We start from the raw sequence: 26166 nt of genomic DNA on the forward strand, positions 1-26166 counted from the left end.
TGCACATTAATTTTATATCTCGCCACCTTGCTGAATTTGTTTATTACCTCAAGTAACTTTTCAGGCATTTCTTTCTAACCATTCTGAGACACTAAAAACTAAAAAGGTATGTATGTAATACATAAAAATAACCTCCAGAGTGACCTTTCTACTCTATTTAAAGATCTCTCAACTCTGTTTAAAGATTTTTTAGCCAATGAATCTATTTTGTTTCATTTCTGTTATCCCTTTTGGTCAAGAAGGCTTTCTGAATCACACAATGCCAGGGCCAGACTCATCCCTGGGAATCATGTCCTGCCATTGCCAGGGATATTTACACCCCTGGGAGTCATGTAATGAGGAGGGTAGTGAGTTCACCTGTGGAGTTGGCTTAGAGACAGAGGCCATAGCTGAGCAACAAAAGTGGTTCCCTGAGGGTGACTCTGAGTCATAATTATAAGTAGGCTTACCTTCCCCTTTGCAGTAATAAGTTTCATAATTACAAGCCCAAGATGAGGGATTGCAGTATTAAATTGGCAGCCCCCAATGCTGGCAAGAATAACAGGAATTCCATAGTGGGAAAGTTATTTCCACATTTTTTCCCTAGCCCCTCGAGGGTGGTTTGCAAATATTTTTATTTTCTGCCCAAATTACTCTGGGATGATTGGGAGCATCACACTTGTTTGTACAGGCCAAAAGATCTCACTCCCTATTCAAAGTTCCATATAATTACAGTGTTTCAATAAATTGTCCATACAAGGTAATTAGTGTGCTATAGAAAATATAAATTTTGCACCAAATAAGCATTTCTTCATTTGGTTTCACCCAGAAGTTGAATTTTTAAAACTCAAGTCAAACCATCTTTTACCCTTTAGTTTGGTTTACCTTATTGCTAACCAGATCAGCTGCCTTCATATTTCTAATTGAAATCTTTTCTCTCAATTTTTTAAACAGTTGCTGTATGGACTAATGTTGACTTGTACAGCTTCAGAATTCTAACTGGAGTCTCAGGTATCACACAGATACCCGAAGTTCCAGTGGATAGCCAGGTTATACACAAAAAGCCCAGTATCTCAGAATTTAGAAATAACCTTTATAACTCAAGAATAGATGTGACTACAGTAAGAGCTTACAATCTAGGAACCTTCACAATATGCCTTCCCCTGATAACTCTGCTGTCAAATTCAAATCTCAGAGTTTCCATATTGTAATTAGTCCATATCAGTGAGGTGTTATATTTTCTTTTCCTTTCTGGCTCATTTCACTCCACACACTGTCCTTAAGTTTCATTCAACTAGTTGCATGCCTCACAAATTCATATCTTCTTGCAATCACTCAATGTTCTGTTGTATATATATACCGCAGTTCCCACTTACGTTCGTCAAAGTACCCTTAGGCTACCTCCATCTATCGCAAATCATGAATACTGCCACCATAAACACCAGTATGCAACTGTCCATTCATGTCCTTGCTTTCAGTTCCTGAAGGATATACCTCATAACAGGGATGCAAGATCATATGGCAACACTATATTCAGCCTCCTGTGGAATAACCACACTGCCATCCAGAGGGGCTGCACCATTATACTTCCCTACCAACAGTGAATTGGTACATTTCTCTCTCCATATCTTCTCCAGCACTTATATCTTCCTGTTTATTTTTAAATAGTATTATTTACACGCTATACAATCCATCCCAGGTAAACAATCATTGGATCCTGGTTTAATGACATAATTATGCATTCACCACCACAGGTCTATATGAGGACATTTCCATTTCTTCCACAAAGAAGGAAGGGTGAAAAAAAATGAAGAATAAAAATAACAGAAAAAGGAGAAACAACAGTGAGAATCTCATACCCCTCCCTTGTATCACCCTCTTATTGACATTTACTTCTAGTATATTGCCTCTGTTATGTTTAATGGAAGCATATTACAATGTCACTGTTAAATATAAACCCTATTTTGTACTGATTATATTTTTTCCATCTATTATCCCATTTTTAACACCTTGCAGTGGTGACATTCATTTCTTCTCCCTCATGCCAAAACTTTCTTATATTTGGTACATTTGATCACCATCATTGTCCAGTCCAGGTTTTGCTAAATTATACAGCCCCAATTTTTATCCTCTATCTTTCCTTCTGGTGTCATACATGCCCCTACCCTTCCTCTTTCAACCATACTAAAGCTCGGCTTTGTTCATTGTACTTACAATATTGTGCTATCATCAGATTATATTGTGCTATCCATTTATGGATCTTTACAATCAGTCGTGTTGAAAATTCCGTACTCCATCAGCATCATATGGCCATTTGCTACCTTTTTTTCTATTTCCTGATAATCTGTGTTCTCAACTTTAACTTTTTTTTTTGGTATGCTATATGACAGGGTACACATTTCATTATTTTCCCAAGTGCTATCCCACTATTGCAGCACATTTGTTGAATTTGTTTGTTTTGATTTTTGTTTGTTTGTTTTGGGAAGTGCATGGGCTGGGACTCGAACCTGAGTGTCATGCATCCCAGGCGAGAATTCTACCACTGAGCTATTCTTGCACCCCCTCAACTTTGACTCTTATAGTTCACTCATTAATATTAGTTCATATTAGAGAAAACTTACAGTATTTGTTCTTTTGTTTCTGGCTAATTCACTGAACATAATGTCCTCTTGGTTTATCTACATTGCTGCATGTGTCATGACTTTCTTCTGTACCCTTACTTTAGTCTTCATTTCTATACTCTTTTACCAACCTATCTCTCCTGTCTTTTCCTATTTGCCTGTAGCATTTCCTTTAGTATTTTCTTGTAAAGCAGGTCTCATTTTCACAAACTCTGTCAGTATCTTTTTGTCTAAAAATATTTTAAACTCTCCTTCATTTTTTAAAACTTTTTTATTATATAATATAATGTATATACGAAGCGAAGAAAGAAAAAAGCAATAGTTTTCAAAGCACTCTTCAACAAGTAATTACAGGACAAATCCCAAAGTTTGTTATGGAGTACCATACCATCATCTCAGATTTTTCCTTCTAGCTGCTCCAGAATATATCTCCCTCAGTTTTGAAGGACAGTTTTGCTGGATATAGAATTCTTGGTTGGCAGTTTTTCCAGTTCAGTATCTTAAATATTTCATGCAACTGCCATCTTGCCTCCATGGTTTCTGCTGAGAAATCCACACATAGATTTATTGAGCTTCCCTTTTATGTGATGGATTACTTTCCTCTTGCTTCTTTCAGAATACTCTGTCTTTGATATTTGACAAACTAATTTGTACTCAGATCTGTTATATTTCGGGTGTGCTGTGCTTCTTGGATCTATAATTCTATATCTTTCATAAAAGATGGGAAATTTTCAGTGATTATTTCCTCCTTTATTCTTTCTTTCCTGTTTCCCTTTTCTTCTCCTTCTGTACACATGTAACACATATTTATGCGCTTCATGTTGTCATTTGTATCCCCAATACCCTGCTCACAATTTTCTGTTTTTTTGCCTATCTATTCTTTTGTGCATAGGATTCAGATGTCCTGTCCTGCAGTTCACTAATGCTTTCTTCTGCCTCTTTAAATCTGCTGTTTTAAGTCTCCATTGTATTTTACATCTCTTCAAATGTTCCTTTCAGATAGATGATAAAGACTGAGATGGTGTAATCTGGGAATGCCTAGAGTGTATAATGATAGTGACTAAATGTACAAATTTTAAAAATGTTTTTGCATGAGGAAGAACAAAGGAATGCCATTACTGCAGAATGTTGAAAATAGATGGTAATTAATATCTTAAAATTTTAACTTATGTGTGAGACTAAAGCAAAAAATCTTTGTTTGGTACAAAATTTATATTTTGACTAGTGCATTTCCTAATATAACTTATGTGGACGCTTAATTGAACACCATAAGTACATGGAACCTTGAGGAAGGCATGAGATTTTGTTGGTTTGTCCAGAGTGATGCCCTGATAAATCCCAGAGAGATTTGAACAGTGAATAAAAAAGTATATACAAAGTCCCCTTGGGGGAATGGTGAGAAAGGGGGAAAATTCAACTTCCCCAAGTTGAATTCTTGATATTCTCACAAGCAGTGTGGACAACCAAAGCTATAGGCTGAGGCCCCAATCTTGGGGTTTGTTCATATGAAACTTAACCCCACAAAGGATAGGTCAAACCTACTTAAAATTCAGCCTAAGAGTCACCCCCAAGAGAACCTCTTTTGTTGCTCAGATGTGGCGTCTCTCTCCAGCCAACACAACAAGCAAACTCACTGCCTTCCCCCTGTCTACGTGGGACATGTCTCCCAGGGGTGTGGACCTTCCTGGCAACGTGGGACAGAAATCCTAGAATGAGCTGAGACTCAACATCAAGGGATTGAGAAAACCTTCTTGACCAAAAGGGGGAGAGCGAAATGAGACAATATATAGTATCAATGGTTGAGAGATTCCAAACAGAGTCAAGAGGTTGTCCTGGAGGTTATTCTTATTCATTAAATAGATATCATCTTGTTAGTCAAGATGTAATGGAGATGCTGGAGGGAACTGCCTGAATATGTAGAGCTGTGTTCCAGTAGCCCTGCTTCTTGAAGATGTTTGTATAATGATATGTCTTTCACAGTGTGACTGTGTGATTGTGAAAACCTTGTGTCTGATGCTCCTTTTATCTACCTTATCAACAGATGAGTAAAACATATGGAATAAAAATAAATAATAGGGGAAACAGATGTTAAAATAAATTTAGATTGAAGTGCTGGTGATCAATGAAAGGATCAGTGTAGGGGATATGGTATGTATGAATTTTTTTCTGTTGTCTTTTTATTTCTTTTTCTGAATTGATGCAAATGTTCTAAGAAATGATCATGATGATGAATATGCAATTATGTGATGATATTGTGAATTACTGATTATATATGTAGAATGGAATGATGATAAGAACGTTCGCTTTTGTTGTTTTATTTTTTTAAAAATTTAAAAATTAATAAAAAATATTTAAAAATGCTCCTTTCATTCCCATAGTTCTTCCATTTGTTTTTTCAAGCTTTTGAATTCTTTATGATTGACTAAAGTACTCTTTATGTCCTTCATCTCTTTTGCCATATTTTCTCTTAATGCATTGATTTGATTTTTCATTTGATTTAGTAATTTTTTTTTCCTCTGGACCATATCTTCCTTTTCCCTAATATGATTCATAATTTTTTGCTGGTGTCTAGGCATGTTTTCCTTGATTAATTTACTCTGGAGGCTGTATTCGCTCTTTTACATAAGGTTATCTCGTTGGTTAGCTTTGTTCTCTCTCTGTTCTTTGGCATTCAGTTTTACTTATTCTAGATTTCTAGCATAGCTTCTTTTCAACTGACCAGAGTTTTTCAGCTTTTGTTTTTCTGGTTCTTGCCCTGCCTATATGGAAACTCTTTTCTTCAGGAGGGTCTCTCCAGATATGATCAACTACAACCAAATTTTCCCAGACTGTCCTAGATCTCAGGTGGAGGGTTTAATCATAATCAAGTTTCCCTGAGGATGAGACCCAGCAGGATGTCGGACTTTTCTATGAAACCTTTAGACTCTGCTTTTCCTGTCCTGCCCAGCAGGTGGCAGTTGTCAGCCCACAGCGCCCCACCAGCATCAAATAGTATGGTACCTTTAGTTCTCAGTGGACCCTGAGCTGCCAGGGGCATAGTTGAGACTCAGCCTGAGTTAGAAGGCAAGCTTAAGCTGTTTCTGTTCTCCAGCCCCTAGAGTCTGTACTCTGAATGAGGGCCACCAGTTGAGCTTGTCCTGCCCCTCCCCCTTTTCCTGAGGAAGATACACCCTGTAGGGAATTATCTCCTTCACTTAACTAATTACTTTGTTTCTTCAATCTGTCTTAACTCCACCACTGCCTGGGTCAGTGCTGACAATTGAAAATGCCTGAGGCTTTCTCTAATGGACTACCTAGAATAGTTAATAAAAAAAGAAATCCCTTTTCAGAGGAAGTCCTCAGCCCCCAAGGTTCCCCAGCTCACCCAGCTCTGTGTTCCCCCTTTTTGGGGGCAGAGCCCTTTTCCAGTATTCTGAGCTTGACTGATTCCAAAAGCCTCTTTTTCTCCTCCCTACCCCAATCCGCTGTGCCCTTTGCTGGGAGAGACCTCAGGTATCCTGGCCTGATGATTTGGGTGCCTCTAAAGTTTAACACAGTATCAGGGGATTCCCTGGATGTAAGTGTTAATAGTTCCATAGTCTTTGTCCCCTCTCTCAGGTGACTTTGCCAATACTTTTGATTATTATCTGGTTAATATACTCTAGGATGTCTCCAGGCATTACTAGATAAAGAATTAAAGGACCTCTTTCTTATTCTGTGTTTTCTGTGTTTCAGTTGTTCAAATGAGCTATGCAGACAGGTTAATTAGATTATGTACTACAGAAAATTTCAGTTCCAGATCAAATAACCCTTTCTTTGTTCTGAAAGAGTGTGTTTAGTTCTAAAATATAAACACTGTCTTCCTTGCCCCTATGTTCTGAATTACTTTAACCCTGACCTGTCCAGCTTCATTCTTATCTCTAAATATCAGGTTATATATATAAAACAGCCTCACAGAATCTAGAAATAATAATCTTAATGTGTCTGCTCTAAAAGCTTACAATCTAGGCCCCTGTTTCCTTATACGCATTTTCAAAAGGTGGCCATAACGTTTTTTTGTTTCTGGCTCAGTTTGTCTCACCAATTGTCCCACATGTTCATTCATATCATTGCATGCCTCATGACATTGTTCCTTTTTGTCAGTGCACAGCCTTTGTTCATAAGTACACACCATCGTTAGCCATTCTACCTTCTCCATCAGTGCATCCTTCAGATACCTGCATTCGTCGGGCATCATGTAGAGGGCCCAAAGTCCACAGACCATCAACATTCTCAACTTTAGATAATTTCATTGTTCCTGAGAGACAGAAAACCAATAAACACACCCTCACTGAATAGGAAATCTAAACCTCCTCTTAACTTTTGTCGCTCACCCCATTATTTACCTCTGCTGATGCTGTGGTAGTGCTGATGATTTCCTTTTGAATGTAGCTCTAGCATGTGATAGCAGTTTCCCCCCTGTACCCTGAACTTAAACACTCTTTATGCAAGCATCTTACCTTTGAAGTAATTCTTACAAGAATTTATTCACATTTCTAGTGTGAGTCAGTGGACATGTAGGTCTATACAACCCCTTTCAATCTTGTTCATCTTCAGTATGGTAATATTACTTCTAGACCCACTAGAGAATCACCTTTGCTCCTATCTATTCCCTTACATTGGAGTTCAACCTCATTAGCTAACAGTTCACCTATCTCTTGGCTCTTATGATGTCTTTACATTTAAAGTCTATTTTGTCCAATAGTATTGCTACTCCTGCTTTCTTTTGGTTACAACTTGCATAGAAGATCTTTTTCCATCCTTTCACTTTCAATCTATTTGTATCCTTGTGCCTAAGATGAGTGTCTTCTAAGTAGCATATAGCTGGATTATGTTTCTTAATCCAATTCTGCCAATCTGTATCTTTTAATTGGTAAGTTTAGTCTGTTAACATTCAGAGTTATTACTGAAAAGGCATTTCTTGATTCCACCATCTCATCTTTTTAATTTTATTTGTCAGAGCTATATATTTTCCCTCTTGCTCTTTGTATTCTTTAAATTACCCTTAGTGGTACTCTTCAATTCTGTGCCCTTCTCTACACCTCCCTCTCCTGTCTTTTTCTTTTTCAGCGGGCAGAAATCTTTTTGGTATTTCTTGTAGGGCCACACTCTTGTTGACAAACTCTTTCAGGACCTCTTTGTCTGTGAAAACTTTACTCTTTCCCTCAATTTTAAAAGACAGTTTGGCTGGGTACAGAATTCTTGGATGAAAGTCTTTCTCTTTCAGGATCTTGAATATTTACTGCCTTCTCACCTCCAGAGTTCTAGTTGAGTAGTCTGAACTCAGTCTTTTTTTATTTCCCTTGTATGTAGTAGATTGTTTTTCTCTTGCCACTTTCAGGATTTTCTGCTTCTCTTCAACATTTGACAGACTGATTAGTATGTGCCTTTGGGAAGTGCCTATTTGGATTTATTCTGTTTGGAGTTCTTTGGTCTTCTTTGACTTGTATATTTATGTCCTTTTTGAGGGTTGGGAAGTTTTCCCATATTATATCCTCAAGTACTCTTCCTAGCCATTTACTCCTCTCTTCTCCTTCTTGGATACCAATGATTCTTATATTTGCATGCTTTGTTTTGTCTGTCATTTCCCTGAGTTCCTATTGATTTTTTCCATGTTTTCTGCCATTTGCTGTTTTGAGTCTTCGAAGTCAGTTATCCTGTCTATATCACTTATTCTTTCTTCTGTCTCTTCAAATCTGGTGTGTGCATCTCTAGTATGTTTCTTGTTTGGTCAACAGAGTCTTTAATCTCTGTGATTTCCGCTATTTTTCTATTTATTCTTTCACATTCCTCTTTGTGCTCTTCTACTGTCTTCTTGATCTCCTTTATATCATTTGCTATCCCACTTATTTTATTAAGTAAAGTTGTATGAACAACTTTGATTAGTTGTTCCAACATATGTGTCTCCTCAGGTGTTTTAGTTTGGTCATTAGGCAGGGCTATATCTGTCTGCATTGTGATATGCTTAGTGACCTTCTGGTATCTTTGTTACATATAGATATCTTGATTGATTTACTTTGGGAGTTAATTTTTTTCAGTAGTCTAAGGCCTTGTGGTTGCAGTATGGTTGTACAGCAGGTAGCAGGGCACAGGTTGGGGCACTCAGTATGATGATTTTTTTCGGGGCAGGTATGGGCTTAGGTTGGAAATGTTATGCTGGTGCTTGTGAACTTGGGCTCCCAGCAGCCAAAGAGAATGTAGCTGTGGAAGTGCACTAGTCTGGGGGGTGTAACCCTGGTGTGCGCTGGTCTGCTCCACAGGGCCCTCTGTGGCAGCAGCTTGGTGTTATGCCATCATGGATTGGGGGCTGATGTGAATTGGCTGTGCAGGTTGGCACTTTTTCAGACCTGGGAAGTCTGAGGTTGAGGGCTGTGTACATGCGCAATTCTAGGACTGTTGTAACGTGCTGATCCCAGAGCTGAATGACGGGATTGGGGGCCTATGTGCATGCATGGGTCTCAAGTGCCATAAGTGGATGCACTGAGCTTAGGAAGGGTGGGGTAAGATTGTGCGACACTATGGGTAGTGGTGGGGTAGCCCAGGTATGGAGGTTAGTGCCTGCAACCTTTATGGGCTAGTAACAGTAACAGCTTGCAGGGAACAGGGAGGGGTAAGTAGTGCTTGGGAGGGGTGTAGGAGAGGTGGGTTGGTTTGCACTTGGGGTGGCGATATGGAGCAGTATGTGCACTGGGTGCTGATGGGGTCAGGGTGCCTGTAGTGTGGGGAATGGGAGCAGGTAAGGGGGTTCAGGTGTGTGGGGTGTGGGGTAACCGCTGGTCACGGGGCTGTGCCGGTGAGGGTAGTGTGCTCAAGGAACACGGCCTGGCTTATGTCCTAGTCCTATGTACCCATCCGTGCACTCCTGCAGGCTCTGCTGCTCCATGCCAGGCTAGACTCCAGCTTTTTGCCTCAGTTCCTCAGCCTCTGCAACCAGGGCTGCCACATGTGGTGCAGAATGCTCTCTTCGGTCAGGCACACTCCCAAATTGCTGCCTCAGTTGTACTCCTGTCCCTTCTCTAACTTTTCTGTGGAGCAGGGCTAATGTCAAGGTGCTCTAGTTGGCTCTCTTCCCGGAAGTCCCCTGTTATTGTTTTTTAACTTTGTTCCTTCATGACTAGAGAAGATAGTTTATATGATTTCTGTCTTTTCACTTTTTGATACTTGTTTACTCACCTAACATGGTCTAATCTAGAGAAAGTTCCATGTTGCACTTGAGAAGAATATGCATTCTGCTGTTATTGGATAAAATGTGCTATATATGTCCATGAGGTAGTTTATGGAATTGTTCAAGAACCCTATATCCTTTCTTATCTTATTTCTAGATGTTCTTGTATTTTAAAAATACTTGAGAAACAGCCACACATGTACAGTCCAACCATATTATACAATCAATGATTCACAGTATCGTCACATGTTTTTGTATTCTTCATCATGATCATTTTTAGAACATTTGCATCACTCCATATAGAGAAATAAAAAGAACTCATACATCCCATACCCCTTACCCCTCCCTCTCCTCGACCCACAGTATTTCATCCTACCCAATTTTTACACTTTATCTCCTCCTATTATTTATTTAATTTTTATCCCTTTCTTTTTTTTTTTACTCATCTGTCCATACCCTGGATAAAAGGAGCATCAGATACAAGGTTGTCATAATCACACAGTCACATTATAAAAGCTATATAGTTATACAGTTGTCTTCAAGAATCAAGGCTACTGGAACACAGTTCAACATTTTCAGGTATTTCTCTCTAGCCACACCAATACACCATAAACTGAAAAGGGATATCTATATAATGTGTAAGAATAACTTCCAGGATAACTTCCGCACTGTTCGAAATCCCTCAGTCACTGAGACTTTATTTCATCTCATTTCTCTCTTCCCCCTTTTGGTCAAGAAGGCTTTCTCATTCTGATGATGCTGGAGGGAGGAAGGGAAGTTCATTATAGTCCTTCAGCCATTCAGGGTCTCAGGTCCTAATGTAGAGGGATCAGATTAACCCCTATGTGCATGCTGGGGTGTCTTTATGTCTATGCCATTCTATCAGGTTGCTGCCTGAAGAAGTAGATGAGAACACATTTTGATTTGCCTTACCAGAGCTTGTTCTGCAGGTAGACACAGCTTGTGCACAGCTAAAGCAGTATAAGGAGCTATAAAATCAAAATTGCCAAGCTTAAAGGGTAATGGACTTTAAGACATACAGTAGAACATCTGCGGGGGGGGGGGGGGGGGAGGAGTCTATTTCATAAGGAGAAGAGGCAGCATTTAGATTCCTGAACATGGGGTAATTCCTAAGGTCAAGAGCACAAACATGAAACAACAAGCAGACTCAGAAAAAATGGAGAGGACACACATTCACCTTGGGATGATATTCGTGATAGGATGTCTCACTCTGAAAGAGAGCACCAGTCAATATAGAACCAATTTGAAGACATTGTGAAATATATTTTTCACATTTGTTTGTTTTTCTTAGACCCTGGCACTCAAGGAAAAATTTGCTCATATCACTAGCTGGAAACAGACTTTAACATCAGGAATATCAGAGACTAAATCCCATAGTTAACATGTTAAAATACCAAAATGCACAATGTGCAACAAAAGATTACAAAGCAAACAAAGAAATAGCACCTCATTAACCATCAAAGAAGAAGACCAAACTTTGGACTTAACAAAGACTTTAAAAATTATCTTCAATAGGATAAAGGAAAACACAGAGAAGGAATTAAAGGAATTCAGGAAAATGAAGAATAAATTATATAAGACTTTCAATAAGGAGATAGAAAACACATAGTGGAGTTAAAGACCACAATAACTGAAATAAATTCCCTGAGGGTTTCAAAGCAGATTAGAGCTGGCAGAAGAAAAAAAATCAATGAACTAAAAAAATTAGACAATTGAAATGATTCATACTGAGGAGCAGAAAGAAAAAAACATGAAAAAAATATGAACAGAGCATAAGGGACCTGTGAAACACCATCGGGGTACCAGTATACTATTATGGAAATCCTAGAAAGAGAAGAAAGGAAGGGGCAGAAGGAATATTCAAAAAATATATATCAAGAAATTGAGATCTCTTATAAACTATACATACCAGTAATATTGTATTGCAATTTTTATATGTAACTCCACTTTTTAATTCTCACATGTTTTTAAATGCAGATGCATGGAAAGTAACAATTCCTTAAGTTTGGACATAAAATATATAAAGATATAATTTCTAACAAAGACAAAAAAAGTGAGGAATGGAGGGGTACAGGAACATTGTGTATGCTATTGAAGATACATTGGTATCAAATCAAACATCATTGTTACAGATGTAGGATGTTAAATTTAAGCCCCATGGTAACCAGAAAATAATCTGAAAAATTATATGAAAAAAGATAAGTGACTCAAAATGGTACACATAAACAATCATATAAATCTGAAAGTAGACATTAATGGAAGGATTGATGGACAAAAATGTATAATGCTAGCAGAATGGAAGAAGAAACCCTGCATTATCAATAATTAGTGTCTGTAAATAGATTGAACTCTATTTAATATGCTGTTTAAAAGAAGTTCACCTTAAATTCAGAGACAGAAATATTTTAAAAATGAAATAAAGGGGATAAAATTTCATGCAAATAGCAACCAAAAGAGAACTGGGGTATGTATACTAAAGCAGATAAAATGGACTTTATGTCACAAAATGTTATAAGGGACAAAGAGGGACACTATATCCTGACAATGGTGTTAATTCAACAAGAAGACATATCAATTAGGAATATATATGCAGCTAATAGCAGAGGCCCAAAATATATGAAGCAAATGTTGACAGATTGAAGGGAGATATAGATCATTCTACAGTAGCAGGAGGAGATTTCAATACACTACTTCCAGTAATGGATAGAACATCTATCTAGACAGATCAGTAAGTGAATGTAAGACTTAAACACAACTATGCATCAGATAGACTTAGTAGAAATATAGAATACATTACCTGACAAGAACATAGGACTCATTCTTTTTTCATGCACATAGACCATTGTCCAGGATGGACCTTATGTTAGGTAACAAAAGAAGTCTCAATAAATTCAAACTATTGAAACAATGCAATATATCTTCTTTGACCACAGTGGAATGAAGCTAGAAACCAATAGCAGAGAGATAGGAAAATTCATAAATATGTGGAAATTAAACAACACAGTCATAAAAATCCAATGGGTCAAAGAAATTTACAAAGGAAATTAGGAAATATCTTGAGGTGATTGAAAACAAAAACACTACATTCCATAAGATGGAATGTAGCAAAACCAGTTCTCAGTGGGAAAGTTACAAATCTAAATGCTTACATTAAAAAAGGAGAATGATTGACATCAAAGACATTATCTCAGAACTGGAGGATCTAAAAAAGGAAGAACAAAGTCAACTCAAGGCAGGGAGAAGGAAACATATAGCAAAGACTAAAGGTAAATGATATAGAAAATAAAAAATAGAATTAACACAACTAAAAGTAGTTTCTTTGAAAAATCAATAAAATCAAGAAACATTTAGATGTACTGTCAAAGAAGAAAAAGGAGAGGGTGTAAATAACTAGAATCAGAAACAAGAATGAGACATTACTACCCCCAAAGAAATAAAATGGTTTATAAGAGGATCTGTGTACAATTGTATGTGAACAAATTAGGTAACCTAAATGAGATGGACAAATTCCTAGAAGCACAATACTACCCTGACTAACTAAATTAGAAATAGATCTCAACAGAACAATAACAGGTAAAGAGACTGTTCATTTAATAAAAACCTCCCAACAAAAAAAGTCCAAGACAGGATGGCTTCACTGGTGAATTTTACCTAAAACTCCAAGAATAATTGGCAGCTATCCTGCTCAAACTCTTCCAAAATACCAAAGAGAAGGCACTACTTCTTAAATCATTCTATGAGGTCAGCTTGAAACCAATAATAGCAAAGCCAAATAAAGATGCCACAAGAAAAGAAAGTTACAGACCAATATCCTTTATGAAAATAGAAAAATCCTCACCAAAATACTAGCAAACTGAATTCAACAGAAAATTAAATTAGACCCCGTGCTTAACTGGCATTCATCCCACATATGCAAGGGTGATTCAACACATGAAAATCAATTAATGTAATACACCGGTAATGGCAGAAAAAGTTATATTTGGTGTCTCACCATCCTAACTAGCCTGGCCGTAATTCCTCTTTTGAGTGAATACCCTAGCTAGCCCTACCCTGGGCATAACCATGACTAGCAAGGTCTGAGCATCTGTATGGTTTGGATGATGAGTTGCCCCTAGCTTCTAATGACCCCTTGCCACTTCTGCACTTTTGCACCACATGATTTGCTAGCAGAGCAGGTACTTCCATATGGCTTGGATAATAAGAAATTGCCCTCAGCTTTTCCAAACAACCCTTGATGCTTCTGATATCCACACCTATAGTTTGAAACTGCCAATCCCCAGTATCCGTGGATAAACCCTATCCCTACCCCCGTCTGGGTCACAATAAAGGCCAGAGGCCTGGACCCACGTGTACGGTTATTCCCCCTCTTCCAAGGAGCCTAGGTTAGGTAATCCCAGTCAGCACCTCTGCTGCTGCTTTCTCCATTCTTCCCTTCCAGGGCTTTTAATCTAACAGTGCTGTCCTTTAATGCATTATCAGGTGGCAGGCTATCTGTGTTTAAGCCGCATCACCTATTCTAGTTTGCTAGCTGCTGGAATGCAATATATCAGAAATGGAGCGGCTTTTAAATAGGGGAGTTTAATAAGTTGCAAATTTACAGTTCTAAGGCTGTGAAAAACATCCAAATTAAAGCAAGGCTATAGAAATGTCCAATCTAAGGCATCCTGGGAAAGTTACCTTGATTCAAGAAGGCTGATGAGGTTCAGGCTTTCTCTCTCAACTGGAAAGGCAAGTGGTGAACATGGTGATGTCTGATAGACTTCTCTCCAGGTTTCTTGTTTCATGAAGCATCCCTGGGGGCATTTTCCTCCCTCACCTCCAAAGGTCTCTGGCTGCATGGGCTCTCATGGTTCTCATGGAGCTTGTGGCTCTAAAATTTTTTCTGTTTTAAAAGATTCCAATAAAGTAATTAAGACCAACCTGGAATGGGTGAGCCACATCTCCATCTAATCAAGATTAATACCCACAATTAGGATGCACATCTCTGAGGAGATAACTAATCAAATTTCCAATCTACAGTACTGAATAGGGACTAAAAGAAATGGCTGCCTCCACAAGAATGGATCAGGACTAAAAACGGAATATAGTTCTTTCAAACTGCCAAAATACCCAAATAACATTCACATCACATCTAAAACAACACAATATTAAAAGAACAAAGGGTAAAAATACACATTGTGATCTTAATTAATAGAGAAAACATTTGATAGAATTCAGCATCCCTTCTTTATGAAAATGAAAAAAAAAACTAGAATTAGAAACTTCAACATGTTAATGGCATGTATGAGAAACCCACAGCTAATAGCATATTCAGTGGTGAAAGCCTGAAAGTTTTTCCCCAAAGATGGAACAAGACAAGGATGCCCACTATCAGCACTGTTTTTCAACACTTTAAGTCTAAGAACTAGTCAAGAATTGAAGTCTTTATTTTGGAAGAGGTGTCTATTTCTTCCTTCATTGTTGTCAGTGTTTGCCTCATGTACTTTGGAACACTCTGGCCCAGTGCATAAATATGATTGTTATGTCTTCTTGCTGAATTGTTGCTTTTATTAATGCATAATATCTTTCTTTTTCTCTTTCAATTGTTTTATATTTGAAGTCTAATTTGTTGGATATTACTGTAGCTACTCCTGCTCATTTCTGATTTTTTTTTTTATTTTTAAACATAACAACATACAAACATGAACGTACTTACCATATGATCATTCCATTCTTGGTATATAAATGATAACTCACAATTCATCACCTCTAAGAACATTTGCATCAATCCAGAAAAAGAAAGAAAGAAATACAAAGAAAAAAGAAAACAATTTGTACATACCATACCCCCTCCCCCTCCCCCCACCGATCACCAGCATTTCAATGTACTAAATTTATTTTAACATTTCTTCCCCCTATTATTTAGTTATCTTTAATCCATATGTTTTACTCGTCTGTTGATAAGGTATTTAAAAGGAACATCAGACACGAGGTTTTCACAATCACACAGTCACATTGTGAAAGCTATATCATTATACAATTGTCTTCAAGAACACAGCTCTACATTTTCTGGCAGTTCCCTCCAACCTCTCCACTACATCTTAACTGACAAGGTGATATCTATTTAATGTATAAGAATAACCTACAGGATAACCTCTCAAATCTGTTTGGAATCTCTCAGCCATTGACACTATTTTGTCTCATTTCACTCTTCTCCCTTTTTGGTTGTCCCTTGATGCTGAGTCTTGGCTCATTCTAGGAGTTTTCTGAATCCCTTGATGCTGAGTCTGAGGTCTTTCTAGAATTTCTGTCCCATGTTGCCAGGAAGGTCCACACCCCTGGGAGTCATGTCCCATGTAGATAGGGGGAGGGCGGTGAGTTTGGTTGTTGAGTTGGCTGGAGAGAGAGGCCACATCTGAGCAGCAAAAGAGGTTCTCTTGGGGGTGACTCTTAGGCCAAATTTTAAGTAGGCTTGACCTATCCTTTGTGGGGTTAAGTTTCATATAAACAACCGCCAAGATTGGGGGCTCAGCCTATAGATTTGGTTGTCCACACTGCTTGTAAGAATATCAAGAATTCAACTTGGAGAAGTTGGATTTTCCCCCTTTCTCACCATTCCCCCAAAGGGACTTTGCAAATACATTTTTATTAACTGTTTAAATCACTCTGGGATTCATCGGGGCATCACTCCGGACAAACCAACAAAACCTCATGCCTTACTCAAGATTCCATGTGCTTATGGTATTCAGTTAAGCTGTCTACATAAGTTATATTAGGAAATGCACTGGTCAAAATATAAATTTTGTACCAAATAAGCATTTTTTGCTTTAGTCTCACACATAAGTTAAAAATTTTAAATATTAATTACTCTATTTTCAACACCCTGCAGTAATGACATTCCTTTGTTCTTCCTCATGCAAAAACATTTTTAAAATTTGTGCATTTAGTCACTATCATTATACACCCTAGGCATTCCTAGATTATACCATCTCAGTCTTTATCGTCTGTCTTTCTTTCTGATTTCATTTGTGCCCCCAGCCCTCCTCCATCCTTCTCACATTCAGCTTCATTCAGTGTTCTAACATAATTGTATTGCAGTTAGGTAGGATTGTGCTATCTGTTTATCAGTTTTTACAATCAGTCCTGTTACACAATGTGCAACTCCAATTCAGCTCCAATTACCCCATATCTTACCCTATTTCTATCTCCTCATGGTCTCTGTTACCCATGAAATTCTCCAAGTTTGAAATAGGGACTTTCATTCATTGATAGTGGATATGCAAAATGGTGCTACCACTGTGGAAATCAATTTGGCAGTTCCTCAGAAAGTTAAGTATAGGATTGCTATAGGACACAATAATCCCCCATCTAGGTATACAACCAAAAGAATTGAAAGCAAGAACTCAAATGGATATTTGCCCATCAATGTTCCTAGTGTCATTATTCACAATTTCCGAAAGAAGGAAGCAACCCAAGTATACTTCTGCAGGTGAATGGATAAACAAGGTTTGGTATCTATATTCAATGAAATGTTACAAGTCATGAAAAAAGAAATGAAGGTCTGTTACATGCTCCAAAATGGATGTACCTTGAAGACAACATGTTGAATGAAATAAGCCAGTCACAAAGGAACATATGCTGAGATCTCACTAATATGAAAAAAGTAGAATATACAAATTCATAGAGTCATAAAGTGGAATACAGAACACCAGGGGCTTGGGTGGGGGTTAGGGAATGTGCAGTTAATGCTTAATTGCTTAATGAAGAAGTTATGGTAATGGATGGTGGTTATGATAGCACAACACTGTGAATGCAATTAACATCACTGAATTTTATGTTTGAAAGTGGTTAAATGGGCAATTCTGTTTGTATATATATTGCCAGAGTAAATATTTTAAAGGACCATAGAACTGGAAGCAGAAAAAGTGAACTCTAATGCAAACTATGGACTTTAATTAATAGTATGATTGTAATAATATTATTTCAACAATTGTAACAAATTTGCCATACTAATGGAAAATGTTAATAATTGGGAAAACTACATGGATTATTGGGGTTTATGAGAATATACTTTCTCATATACTTGCTCTGTACTTTCTACATGGTTTTTCTATAAACCTAAAACTTTTTCAATAAGAATATCACTCCATTGTTATCCAGGCTCCTTAGTTTCTGATTCAAAGTCAGTGGTGTACTTGCCATTATTCCCCTATGTATAAGGCAATGACCTCATAGCCTCTTTTAAGTTTTTTCTTTATCTTTTGTTTTTAGGAGTTGAACTATAATGTGTCTCTTTATGGTTCTGTAAGTATTTATCCTGATGAAATTCCCTATTTGATCATGTATATTGTCAAACTTTCCCACTAAATATTTTAATATTTCATCACAGATTTTATTAAAATCATTCTTATAATGCCAACATCTGAGCCATGTCTTATCTGTCTATTAGACGGTTAGCTCTATTGACCTTGAGACACATTTGTTTACATTTTATATATCTACTAATATGAAAATATATGTTGTTGTTATTAGTATTACTGAATTATAAACTTGAAAGTTGTAAAAATGGGAAAGTTTAAGTTGTATATATGTTACTGCATTAAAAGATGGCTCTACATTAACAGTCAGAGATGTCAAAATACCACTTTCAGCAATTGATAGACTATCTAGACATAAAACCAGTAAGGAAATAGAGGACATGAACAACACTATAAACGAACTAGGCCTAGTAGACATATACAACACTTTACCTAACTACAGCAGAGTATACTTTCTTTTCAAGTTCATTCTCTAGTTTGGACCATATTTTAAGCCAGAAAACAAGTCTTAATAAATTTAAAAGTTTGAACTCATACAAAATATCTTCATTGACTTCAATGGCGTGAAGCTAGAAACCAATGACATGGAAAACTGGAAAATTCATAAGTATGTGGAAACCAAACTATACATTCTTAAACAACCAAAGAATAAATCGGGGGAAATTAGGAAATATTTTGAGATAAATGAAAACAAGAATGCAACCTACCCAAACTTAATGGGATGCAGCAAAGGCTATGCTAAGTGGAAAATTTATAGCTCTAAATGCTATTTTAAAAAAGTAAAGATCACAAATTAATAACTGAATTTACCTCACATCTGGAGGAACTAGAAAAGAAGAGCAAACCAAATCCAAATTGAGCAAAAGGAAGAAAATAATAGAGATTCAAGTGGAGAGAAATGAAATAGTAGAATATAAAAACAATAGAGAATCAACAAAACCAAAGGTTGGTGCATTGAAAAGATCAATAAAATCGGCAAACCTTTGGCTAGACTAACAGAAAACGAAAGAGGTTGAAATAACCAAAATCAAAACTGATGGGCAAAAATATTACCAACCTTACAGATATAAAAAGCATTATAAGAGCATATTATGAACAATTGTACACCAACAAATTATACAAACTATTGGAGATGGAAAATTCATAGAAGTAAAAATTACCTAAGCAGACTTAAGAAAAAAGAAAGGATCTCAACAGACCAATACCAAGTAAAGAAAAGTCCAGAGTCAGATGGGCAGAACATTTGGAAATCATATATCTGATAAGTGTTTGAAGTCCAAAATATATAAAGAAGTTCTAAAACTCAAAGACAAACAGCCCAATTAAACCTTTTTGTTTTTTGCCCATTAGCAGCAGACTTGAATAAACATTTGTCCAAGCAAGATATACAGAGAACCAATGAGGACATGCACACAGGCTCAGTATTATTAGCCATTATGGTAATGCAAATCAATACTACTATGAGATACTATTTTACACCCTCTGGAATGGCTACTATTAAAAAAAAACCAGAAAATTACAAGTGTTGGAGAGGATGTGGAGAAATAGCAACACTCATTCATTATTGGTGGGAATGTAAAATGGTGCAGCCTATATGGAAGACAGTTTGGTAGGTCATTGGACTGTTAGGTAAAATTACCATATGACCCAGCAATCCTCTTTCTAGGTATATATCCAAAAGTTTTGAAAGCAAGGACTCAAACTGATATTTGCACACCAATGTTTCTAGTGGCATTATTCACAATTGCCAAAAGATGGAAGCAATCCAAGTGTCCACCAACTGATCATTGAATAAATGAAATGTGGTGCATACATTTAATGGAATGTTATTCAGCTGTAAAAAGGGATGAAGTTCTGATACATGCAGCAACATGGAAGAACCTTGAGGACATTATGTTGCATGAAATAAGCCAGACACAAATGGACAAATATTGTATGACCTCATTGATATAAAATAATTAGAAAAGCAAACTTATAGAGTCAGAATCTAGAATATAGGTTACCAGGGACCTGGGCAGGGTAGGAAATGGAGAGTTAATGCTCAATTGGTAAAGAATTTCTGTTTGGGGTGATGGCAGAGTTTTGGTAATGGATGCTGGTCATGGTAGCACAACATTTAATTATCAGCACTGAATTATATATTTGAATGTGGGTAAAAGGAGAAATTTGGGGTTGTATATATGTTACTAGAATAAAAATAGATTATCAGTGTATATGGAAAACTGCCATATACAGGACATTGATTAAAAAGTTCAGTCATGTAAAAAAGAAAACTAGAGTGAAGTACCATTTCACACACACTAGAATGGCTGCCATTAAAAAAAAACTGAAAATAAGAAGTGCTGATGAGGCTACAGAAAAATAGGAACTCTCATACATTTTTGGAGGAAATGTAAAATGGTACAGCAGCTGTGGAAAACAGTTTGGAGGTTTTCAAATGGTTAAACATAGAACTACCGTGTGACCCTGCAATTCCACTTCTAAGTGCAAACCCTCAACAAATTTAAAACAGGGATTCAGACAGGTATTCATACATCAATGTCCATAACAGCATTATTCACAATAGCCAACAGGTGGGAACAACCCAAATGTCTATCACCAGATAATTGGATCCACAAAAACATGATATATACATCCAATGGACTATTACTTAACCTTAGAAAGGAATCCAGTTCCAATACCTGCCACTATATGGAGGAACCTTGAACAGATTGTGTTGAGTGAAATAAGTCAGACACAACAGGATGAATATTGTATGACTCCACTCACATGAAATAGCTAGGATATGCAAACTTATAGAGATAGAAAGTAGAGTACCAGTTACCAGGGCAGGAGGCAGGGCAAATGAGGAGTTAAGGCATGATGGGGATAGGGTTTCTGTTTGTGGTGACAGGAAAGCTCTGGTAATGAATGATGGTTAGGGTAGCACAACACTGTGAGCTATATTTATCCCATTGAATCATATGCTTGGGAGTAGCTGAGATGGGAACCTTTATGTTGTATGTGGTTTTTTCACAATTTAAATTAAAGAAAGATAAACTTGAGACAATGACAATTAAATGCAATACATTATTGTGAAAGGGAACTAAAAATGTAGAGGCAAAGCCTCAAAACTGTTTTATTGGGGCGTAAAAAAATTTGTATTATAGAGTATAAACTGTGTATCAATGATAAATTTCTTGAATTTGATAACTGCTTTAGGTGAGGTCCTTGTCAGGAAATGTACATGGAAATAGTATACATTCATTTAGCATGAGGTATACAACCTACTCTCAAATGTTCAGAAAATAAATAAGTAGTTACATAGCAGACAGACAGATGGACATATAGATTCATGGAATGATACAGTGAATTTGACAAAATGTTAAAATTGGTGGATCTGGGTATCTGGGTGGGGAATATATGTTGCAGTTCCCTTATGGGTTTTGTATTATTTTTACACCTGTCTGGTAAGTTTGAAATTATTTCAAAATAAAAATGTTTAAAGAAAAAAATAGCAAAATATTTCAAATAATGAGAGTAATTTTAATAACAGATGTGCTAAACAGAGATTGGTCAGCCACCTGTGGCCTGTGAGTTAAATCCATCCCACATCATGTTTTTGTAAATAAAATTTTATTGGAACACGGTCATGCTTATTTGTTTGTGTATTGTTTATGCCCACTTTACCACTATGACACCAAGGTACTAGTTGTGACAGAGGCCCTGTGACCTGCAAATCCTGGCCCCTTACATAAAAATTTGTTGACACTTGTGCTAGAACACTGTTTTAGTTTGTTAATACTGCCAGAATTCAACATACCAGAAATAGACTGGCTTTAAAAAAAAGGAATTTATTAAGTTGTAAATTTACAATCCTAAGGCCACGAAAATGTGCAAATTAAGGTACCAACAAGAGGTTACCTTCACTCAAGAAAGGCTGATGCCTTCAAGAATACCTCTGTCAGCATGTGGATGGTGTTTGCTGGGATGCTGTTGCCTTCTGGACACTTCTGTCAGCTCAGAAGGCACCTGGCAGCGCCTGCTAGCTTTCTCTCCCTGCTTCTTCATTGCTTCCCTGGAGGGACTTTCTTTCATCTCCAAAACTCTCTGGCTGTGTGGGCTCTAATGCTCTTTCCAAAATGGTTCCCTCTTAAAGAACTTCAGTAATCAACCCCACCTCAAATGGGTGGAGACACTTCTCCATGGAAACCACCTAATCAAAAGGTAACACCAACATTTAGGTGGGTAACATCTCTATGAAAACAATCAAAAAGATCCCATCCAACAGTATTGAATTAGAATTAAAGAACATGGCTTTTCTGGGGTATACAACATTTTCACACCAGTACAACCAGAATGCTGAAAACTAAAAAATTATTTCTGAGGTAAATTATGAAGACATAGAAACAGAGAGATGTCCTATGCTCATGGAATTAAAGGATCAATATTATTATTAAGATATCTACTCTGCCTGATAGGTATATAGATTCAAGAAATAAAATCAAATCAGGCTTTTTAAAGTGATTGTCAAGCCTATTATAATATTTATGTGGAAATGTAAAAGATGCACAATAGCCAAAATGATCTTGAAAAAGAAGAGCACAATTATCAGACTGACATTGCCTGATTTCAAGATTACCATAAAGCTATAGAAATCTAGAGGAGGTGATATTGGTATAAGGACACAAATCTGCCAACTAATTTTGGATGCCCTGTGAGCTAAGACTTGTTTTACATTTTTAAGTGGTTGAAAAATTCAAAATAATATTTCATGTCACATGAAGATGACATGAAATTTAAATTTCTGTGTCTACAAATAAGGTTTTATCGGAACACAGTCAAATAGACAAAAAGAAACACTCTTTATTACTCTCAATCCTCTGCTTCCCCAATCAAATTTCTTGGCTTTGGGGTGTGTTTTAGTTTGCTACCTTGGAGAATGCAATATACCGGGAACTCAACATCTTTTAAAAAGGGGAATTTAATAAGTTGAAATTAACAGTTTTTTAGGTTGTGGAAATGTCTCAATTAAACCAGGTCTATAGAAATTACCAATCTAAGGTATCCAGGGAAAGATACCTTGATTCACAAAATCAGTGAAGTTCAGGGTTTCTCTCTCAAGTGGAAAGGCACATGGTGAACATAGTCAGGGTTTCTCTCTCGGTTGGACAGGCACATGGTGAACACACATCATCTGCTAGCTTCCTCCCCAGCTACCTGGGAGGTGTTTTCCTTCTTTATCTCCAAACGTCACTTGCTGATGGACTCTGCTTCGTGGTTCTGTGGCATTCTGTTGTCCTTCTCTGCTCTCTCTGTATCTCATGCTTTCTCCAAAAAGTTTCCTTTTTAATAGGATTCCAGCAAACTAATCAAGACATACCTGCAATACAGCCACTCTTGATTGAGTCACATCTCCATGGAGATAATCTAATCAAAGTTTCCAGCATACTGTGCTGAATAGGGATTACAAGAAACGGCCGCCTTTACAAAATGGGATTAGGATTAAAACATGGCTTTTCTAGGGTACATACAACCTTTCAGACCAGCACAGTCCACCCTCTGGACCCTAAAAAAGATGTGTTTTTCCCATATACAAAATATATTAATTCCATCTCAATATCAGAAAACTTAAGCCATTTCAGTAATAATACAAATGAAATACAAAATTAGAAACAGTACAAACTCCTATCAAAGTTAGGTAAACGCATGTTCTGTTCTAAGGCAAAATTATCCTCTGGCTGTGAACCTGTAAAACTGAGAACAAGTTATTTACTGCCATCATATAAAAGAGGAACTTTCATAGGATACACATACCCATGTCCATAGGGAAGAAGGAACACAGGGGTCACCGGTACCATACAGTTTCAGAAACCCGCAGGGCAAATTCCATTAGATTTCAAGGTCGGAGTCATTTATCTTCAGGGCCTTAGAAAGAGGCAGTCCTTCTCTTTCCAAGGGCCTACACAGAAGCCTGCCTTTCTCTGAATACAACCTTGGGGGATATTGGGGAGACCACCTTTTCCTTGGTTCCACCCTCTCCAAGGATCAGGGATGCACCCGGGCTCTCTGCCATCTCCGGATCTCATGCTCAACCCCTCTATGTGGTGGCATCCAGGCTCTCCCCAAGCCCCTAGGAGTGTGCTTCACCCTTTCCAACGCCTGAGGTGGCATGACTCTTCCACTATAAGTTTGAAGGCCCATCCTCTGCCTTCGGGGCAAACTCACCCTCTCCATGTGCTTGGGTGGGTCCACTCTCCTGGCCAAAGGCTTCTTGACTTCAGACCCTGCCCTCCATGGTTTTGTCTCTGAATTTATTTTTCCTCCAATGTGTCCCTTCTCTGTCCCTCTCCCTGACTGGCAGTGGTTCTCTTTATACAGATCCCATAACACTCTCGTTTGCTTTCTATGCAGTAGCCTTGGATCATGCCCACCAGACATAAGGAGTTTCCACAAATCTTTCCTGGATAACTCTATATCCAATCCTGGTTTTCTTTGAAATGGTTGACTTGTTTTGCAGGTGGCCAAACCCTCAAATGGGGCACCACTCTCTGGGTTCTCCCTTCCTGGAGGCCCAGAAATTTCCAGAACATCAATTTCTGGTTTCTTGGCACCCAAGAGCTCAGTTCTCAGCTTGTCTCTTTCCTGTCACATTTCACTATAGGCTGTGAGAAGAAACCAGACTGTACTTTCCACATTTAATTTGGTAATCTCCTCTGCTAAATATCCAAGTTCATGGCTTTTAAACTCTGCCTTCCAGCCAAAGCCACTAGTCAATTTTGTCAGATTATCTGCCATTTTAAAATGAGGATCGACTTCTAGTTTGCAAAAACCTGTGCCTCATTTCTGTCTAAGCCCTTACCAGGAGTGTCTTTAGAGTGCAAATTTCTATCAACAGTCTCTTCAAACCATTCTAGGCCTTTTCTCTCAGGCTCCTTGCAACTCATCCAAAATCTTCCCCTTATCCATTTAAAAAGCCGTTCCAACATGTTTGGTATTTGCAAACCACAGCAGCACCCCACTCTCGGTGCCCAAATTTGCTTTAGTTTGCTAGCTTCCAGAATGCAATATACCAGAAACTCAAAGTTTTTTTAAAAAGGGGAATTTAATAAGTTGCAAGTTAACAGGCTGTGGAAATGTCTCACTTAAAACAAGTCTATAGAAATTTCCAGTCTAAGGCATCCAGGGAAAGATACCTTGATTCAAGAAGGTCGATGAAGTTCAGGGTTTCTGTCTCCAGTGGAAAGGCACATGTGAGCATGGTCAGAGTTTCTCTGTCAGCTGCAAGCGCACATGGTGAACACACATCATCTGCAAGCATCCTCTCCATTTCCCAGGAGGCGTTTTTCTTCTTCATCTCCAAAATTCGCTGGTGAGTGGACTCTGCTTCATGGTTCTGAAGCATTCTGCTGTCCTTCTCTGCTCTCTCTGAATCTCCTGCTTTCTCCAAAATGTTTCTTCTCTTATAGGATTCCAGTAAACTAATCAAAACCCACCTGGAATGGGTGGAGACACATCTCTACCCAATCTGGTTTAACATTCACACCTCCGTGGAGATAATCTAAGTAAAGTTTCCAACATACAGTACTGAATAGGGATTAGAAGAAATGGCTGCCTTTACAAAATGGGATTAGGATTAAAACATGGCTTTTCTAGGGCACATACATCCTTTCGAATGAGCACAGAGTGTGAACTGCTCACTGAAAGGATGAGGAACTGTGCTGCTTAAAAATAATTTGATGAGATACATGGACACATGGAGTTTGGACTTCAAATGCATCCCTAATGGTTTGTATATCTACAGTTTATATTACCTGTGTTTCTCTTTGAAAGGTATGGACTAATTCAGTGATATATTCATTTTCTCCCTTCCTCCCTTCTTATTAATCAAACTACATTAATCTGGACAGTGTGATATTAGCTTACAGATAGACAAATGCTCAATGGAACAGAAAAGAGGGTGCAGAAACAGATATGTGTATTTTGGTTAATTCATTTTTGATCAAAGTGCCCAGCCAATTCAATGAGGAGCATTAAGTTTTTTTCTACAAATGATCCTAGAAGCAAACAGAGAAAATAAAGAGGA

At 37.6% G+C, this 26166-nt stretch overlaps 1 long non-coding RNA gene across 7 annotated transcripts in view; it reads left to right on the forward strand.

The window, feature by feature from the left end:
• LOC143671519 (uncharacterized) overlaps positions 1-26166 on the forward strand; it is a 70297-nt gene that overhangs the window by 42794 nt on the left and 1337 nt on the right. For 3 of the 7 annotated variants that reach the window (XR_013169576.1, XR_013169580.1, XR_013169583.1), the window contains one exon: positions 18055-19449. The exons of 3 other annotated variants lie outside the window; for them this stretch is intronic. This is a non-coding gene — a long non-coding RNA (uncharacterized LOC143671519). Of the gene's footprint in view, positions 1-18054; positions 19450-26166 lie in introns of those variants that run through there. One more of the 7 variants, XR_013169578.1, reaches the window with a different exon arrangement.

Source organism: Tamandua tetradactyla, chromosome X, assembly GCF_023851605.1.
Source record: "Tamandua tetradactyla isolate mTamTet1 chromosome X, mTamTet1.pri, whole genome shotgun sequence".
NCBI lineage: Eukaryota > Metazoa > Chordata > Mammalia > Pilosa > Myrmecophagidae > Tamandua > Tamandua tetradactyla.